Source organism: Jaculus jaculus, chromosome 3, assembly GCF_020740685.1.
Source record: "Jaculus jaculus isolate mJacJac1 chromosome 3, mJacJac1.mat.Y.cur, whole genome shotgun sequence".
NCBI classification, from domain to species: Eukaryota; Metazoa; Chordata; class Mammalia; order Rodentia; family Dipodidae; genus Jaculus; species Jaculus jaculus.
Window position 1 is genome coordinate 70,136,443 of NC_059104.1, and position 6,541 is coordinate 70,142,983.

General features: G+C 41.5%; 1 pseudogene; it reads left to right on the forward strand.

Annotated features, from left to right (window-relative positions):
• The first annotated feature begins 2,972 nt into the window (after window positions 1–2,972).
• On the forward strand, window positions 2,973–4,774 carry LOC101607471 (annotated as a pseudogene).
• The last annotated feature ends 1,767 nt before the right edge of the window (window positions 4,775–6,541 follow it).

Below are 6,541 nucleotides of genomic sequence, written 5' to 3' on the forward strand. Positions count from 1 at the left end.
ATTTGAAAGCAACTCCCAGGCACACAAGTGAGAAATGCTAGCTTTCAGACACATGGCAGTCAGAGAAGAAACAAACATTGGCTATTTCCTAGGAGTGCAGAGTGAAAATGATACTTTTGAGATGGGTGTTACCCTTCCCTTCTTTCCTCTCACCTCTTCTCTCCCCTTCCTTCCTTTTCCTCCTACTCTTTTATGAAGTTTTTGCCTCTATTGGGATAAATATGTCTTCCAGTTTTAATCCCGCCCCCACTGTACCCACACTCTTGTTTTTGTTGTGTGTTTTATTTTATGGATCTTCCCGGAGAGTTGTCTGCACTGAGAATTATGTTTCCTTTTGCTGTTTACGATGCAGTGTCCCCCATGATTTACTACTTGTCCAGCAATGGCTTGTAGTAGGAGACACCTGTGCCACTGGTAATGTTCAGAGACAGCAGTAGTAGGGGAATATGTAGTTTATAGATTTTTTTTTAAAGATGGGGCATAAATGATTAAGTAGTAAAAGAAGAAGAGAAAGAGAGAAAAAAGGGATAAAGTATATGAGAATGAAAGTATACGAGCTGGAGAAATGAAAGGTAGTAGAGAGTAGGACAATGTAGAAATGTAGAAAAGAAGATTTTTATAAATGTAGAAAAGTAAAGGATAATCATGAATTATTTTCTAGTGAGAGAGAAGTTAAATATATTATTTTAACATTTAAAGTACAATATTGTACATAATAATAAAGAATCAGGGCTGGAGAGATGGCTTAGCGGTTAAGTGCTTGCCTATGAAGCCTAAGGACCCCGGTTTGAGGCTCAATTCCCCAGGACCCACGTAAGCCAGATGCACAAGGGGGCACACGTGTCTGGAGTTCATTTGCAGTGGCTGGAGGCCCTGGCGCGCCCATTCTCTCTCTCTCTATCTGCCTCTCTCTCTCTGTGTGTGTCACTCTTAAATAAATAAATAAAAATGAACCAAAAATTTTAAAAAAATAATAAAGAATCAAAAGTATAAGAAAAACTAAACAATTAAAGGTCTAAAAATAGACAATAGTATGAAGTAGATAAGATTATACCCTTAATCAATTTTCTTCCCTTTGGGGTGATCTAGTTTCTCCCTCTCTTTATATCATCATTTGTATCAGTCTCCACAGGCATGTGGAGAGAGGACATGGAGAAGACCGCTAGCTAATCTTAGCAATTCAGACAAGTTGAGTCCATGTGTTTTTCTACATGAGAATGAGATCTGTAAGTGTAGACTGCTTTGTGCTGCCAGAACTCAATGGCCAGAATTCCCTCTGTCACTCTGCTCCCTCACTTGACCCTTAGGGATTAAACTTCCCACAGTCAGGGTCTTTTGTGACTCAGGCTCAGAAGGCATGTATAAGATACACCCACCTGAATAGCTTTGTGTGCTGATAAGAGTGCTGTGCTGGGTTTCATAACACACTTCTAGGGATCCCCTGTAGGCCATCCCCAGCAATGGTGAGGAAAGGCTGATCCCTTCAGGTTCCTGGCCATGCTTTTACTATGTACTGCCATGTTCATCCTTCTGTGGGCCATTACTGTGCTTGCTTTTCAGTAGCCTGGTCCTTCTTGTTCTGGAATGCTTGGTGCCCCTTTTACTAGCAGTTCAGTTCCCGCTGACCAGCACAAGCTCTTGGATAGCAGCTTCTCAGGATGGCAGCAGTGACAATGGTGCCTGGAGCTGCACAGGAGAAGTCCACTGGTATGTTCAGCACACACCGCTTGGTGAATTGAGTAGATGGGAGCAGATGACTCAGTAGCATAGAAGACCTAGTCCTCTTCCTTAAGTATATTGATTCCCAGCATGAAATCTTTGCTAAAGTGAAAATCCAAAATTGTGGAGAAAATAACTCACTAAAATTTGGCTTAGTAATACAGACTAACTTCCTGGTGTTGGGAAAAGGTCACTAACACACTCAAGGAGCTTAGTAATTCTAAGCATAATTAGCCTAGGTAGAAATCCTAGGTCTGGCCATAAGTCAACCCCTTTGTGTCTCTGTTTCATTATGCATAAAACAAGAGTACTAATAGAATTTGCTTCCTTAGGTTATTTGTATATTAAATGACTTTGTTTCATATAAAGGAAATAGAATAATGCCAGCACACATGAAGAACTGTAACTGTGTTTGCTATTATGATTGTTTGGCTCAGCTGTGAGTCACCAAAAACTCAAAACAAAACTTCAGTTTGCTTATGCAACTTGCTCAAAGACAAGCTGGGGCTGGAACTACAGGAATAGTTGAGTCAGTCTAATTCTTCTTGCTCTTACCAGTTTTCAGTGAAGTACCTGCCTCATGGTAAGTGAAAGGATTAGGAAGTCATTCATTTCAATGGTTTCACAAGGGAACCAAGAGATGCCAGTAAGACTAGTCTTAGGGATAAGGACTGCTTAGTTTAGTAAATTGGCACCCCATCATTTTTTATTTTTTTTACTGTACTTGATCAGAATACTAAGTGTATGCAGGGTGCTATTGTTTTGTCTCCACAAAAAGAAAACCATGTTGAAATTTGACCACCTTTGTGAAGTATTAAGATGTAGGAGCCAGGTAAGATCTTTAAGAAATGATTGGGTCATGAAGGTCCTAATGATAGATCAGTATATTAATGGATTAATGGTTTAATGGGATAATATGTTATCTCAAAAGTAGATCTATGAGCTTTTGAGCTGCCAGGCCCAGGCAGCAAGGGCTGTTATCTCAGCACTGTGAGTGTGATGGTACTCCACGCAGCCCCTCAATCTTCAGAGATGGCTTTCCTAGCAGGTCTAAGGTGGCTTAACCTGCTCCTGAGATGGAGAAGAGGCTTGATGCCATTATAAGTAGCTTCTGAAAGTCCTCTGGGAAGGAAAGAGAGAGTTGGAACAGGAGTGAGCTGATAAAATCATGCATGGGGTTGCTTGTGTGATTTAATCAGAGAACAAAAGTCTTTTTTTTCAATTAACAGATCCAGAGACAATGGCTGCATAGGATGGAGCCTGAGGGTGTCATCAAGAGTGACTGAAACGAGATTGTTTACAGCTTTGATGGCATGAATTTCTGAGTCCCTTCTCCATGGTATCAAAGCCTATGGTTTTGAGAAGCCCTCTGCCATCCAGTAGTGAGACATTCTTCCTTGTATCAAGGGTTATGATGTGATTGCTCAAGCCCAGTCTGGATTTGGGTAAACAGTCACATTTGGCATATCAGTTTTTCAGCACATTGAATTAGATCTTCTTTTATCCTGGCACCCACTCAAGCACTGGCTCAGCAAATACAAAAAGTGGTCATGGCATTAGGAGATTATATGTGTGCCTCTTGTCATGCCTATATTGGCAGCACCAATGTGCATGCTGAAATGCATAGATGGCAGATCCCCATACCATTGTGGGTACCCCTGGCCTGGTATTTGATATGCTTGACAAGAGATACCGGTGTCCCAAATACATCAATAGTGGATGGAGCTAACAAAATGTTAAGCTGTGGATTCAAGGACCAGATCTATGATATGCTCCAAAAGCTCAACAGCAATACCTAGGTAGTTTTGTTGTCACCTATAATGCCTTCTGATGTGCTTGAGGTGACCAAGAAATTCATGAGAGACACTCTTCATATTCTTGTCAGGAAGGAAGAGTTGACCCTTGAGGGTATCTGCCAATTTCACATCACTATGGACAGTAGTGGAAATGACACACACTGTGACTTTTTAAAATTTATTTTATTTTATTTTTTTACTTATTAAGGACAGAGAGAAAGGGAGAGACAGAAAGAGCGAGAGAGAGAGAGTGAGAATGGGTGTGCCAGGGCCTCTAGCCACTGCAAATGAACTCCAGAGGCATGTGCTACCATGTGCATCTGACTTACATGGGACATGGAGACTCAAACCTGGGTCCATAGGCTGCATAGGCATGTGCCTTAACCACTAAGCCATCTCTCCAGCCCCAATGTGACCTTTTTTTTTGTTTTATTTTTATTTATTTATTTGAGAGCAACAGAGGCAGATAGAGAGAGACATAACGGGTACTCCAGGGCCTCCAGCCACTGCAAACGAACTCCAGATTCACGCGCCACTTGTGCATCTGGCTAACGTGGGTCCTGGGGAGCTGAACCTCGAACCAGTGTCCTTAGGCTTCACAGGCAAGCACTTAACCACTAAGCCATCTCTCCAGCCCACCAGTGTGACTTTTAAGAAAAATATATTTTATTTATTTATTTAATTGAGAAAGAAAGGGGGGGAGGGGGAGAATGGGCATGCCAGGGCCTCCTGCCACTGCAAATGAACTCCAGATGCATGTGCTACCTTGTGCATTTGTCTTATGTGGGTGCTGGAGAATCTAACCAAGGTCCTTTGGCTTTGCAGGCAAATGCCTTAACCACTGAGCCATCTCTCCAGCTCCACACTGTGTGACTTTTATGAGACAGTGACCATCACCCAGGCAGTGATCTTCACCAATACCAGGAGGGAGGTAGATTGGCTTACTGAAAAAATGCATGCCAGGACTTCACTGTCTCTGCCATGCATGGAGACATGGATCCAAAGTAATGAGCTGTCATCATGAGGGAGTCCAGTCTGGCTCTACCAGAATGTTGATTACCATTGACCTGCTGGCCAGAGGTATTGATGTGCAGTGGGTTTCCTTAGTCATCAGTTATGACCTTCCCACCAACAGGGAAAACTGCATTTACAGAATTGGTCAGGGTGGTCGTTTCTACCATGAGGGTGTAGCTATTAATATGGTGACAGAAAAAGACAAGAGGACTCTTCAATACATCAAGATTTTCTACAACATCTGATGAAAGAGATGCCCCTCATCTAAGGGGGGGCTGTCTGTTTCCTGGCCCTAGCCAGGGTCCAATCCTTGGGGGCTTAGGAACAATTGGAGGGGAGAGGGAAGGAAGCCACAGAATTGACATTTTGTCTTTTTTCCCCCCTTTTTTCCTCTCTTTTTGAATAAATGTCACTTTGGGGACAAAGAGAGAGAGAGTAGATATATTATAAAAACCAATTTGGCTTTGTCTCTTATATGTGCCCCTCTAGTTATGTGATGCCCTATACTGGACTAAAGATCTGCAGAGAATTCCACCAGCAAGAAATTTCTCAAAATACATATTCAACCAGGAATGGTGTTGTATGCCTTTAATCCCAGCACTTGGGAGGTAGAGGTAGGAGGATCACCATGAGTTCAAGGCCACCCTGATATTACATAGTGAATTTCAGGTCAGCCTGGGTCAACCCTACCTGGGGTGGAGGGTGGAGGGTACCCTCTCTCAAACTCTCAAAGTACCTCTAAGGTCTAGCCTCCAGAACCATGAACTTAATAAATTTTTATTTATGATAATGATATTTATTGTGATAGCAACAGAAAATGAACTAACTCAGAAAGAAATGAAATAGTACACAATGTTCTTTATGATACCTAACCCTACTCACTTGGCTCTGGTTCTATCTATTCATGACTTACCTTACTTCTGATCGCTCCCAATATCCAAAGTAGGATGTCACTAAAAGCCTTGCCTATCTTCTCAGGCAAAGACTCCAGTTTTCACCATCACATCTATTGACTTCGTAGACTTACAGGCTCTAAGGGATGTGAATTCCAGTATACAGCATTAAATTGAAGGGAAATAATATTTCTATACATAATTACATGTAGTTAATGGAAAAGGTAAAATTATCTACTAACAAATTCTAATCCATAGATAAGTTTTTCAGGAGTCCAAAGATTTTTTGAAATTATCTCTATAAGTTTCCCCTTTACCTTGCTTCTGATCTATCTCTTTTACTTATATGCTGAGTTTGTAGTATATTTTAGGCTGAGTTGTGGGGAGAAAGGTATAGTCAAGTTAGGTAATATGAAATATGGGTCACAGGAATTGCAGCTAGTTCTTAGTTCCTGTCAATGAGGTCCCAAAGATGGGGATAGTTGGTTGGTCTTTTAACAAAGCATAGAAGAAATGGAAAAGGTTAAAAAGGCCAAGTCTTAGCCGGGCATGGTGGCACACGCCTTTAATCCCAGCACTCTAGAGGCAGAGATAGGGGGATCACAGTAAGTTTGAGGCCACCCTGATACTACATAGTGAATTTCAGGTCGGCCTGGAATAGAGTGAGACCCTACTTCAAAAAAACATAAGAAACAACAACAACAAAAGGCCAAGTCTTTGGGAAGTTTTGTGTGGGAATTCTGTAATTTTTTTCTTCTGGATACAAGGTAATGATGGTAATGACAATGATGATAATTTTGATGCACTGTGCTTAGTGAAAGCCTTTCATCTATAGATTCAAAGTGCAATATGACTGCTAATTAATTCTGAGTGCAAGGTAGGCAAATATCATTATCTTCAATTTGCAGGTGAGGAATCTTAGGAGGAAATTAAGCCCTTTACCCAAGGCCATGTCAGAATGGATGCCAGCAAGACTGACAGCAGTTCCTACTTTCTTACTTTCTACTGGCCATTCCACAGGGTGGAGTTCTTTCTTTTATAGTCATTCTCCAAAGCGTGATTTGTGGTAGTCACCGTGGGAGTGGGAAAGACAACAGAAAGCAGCATATCATCAAGTAT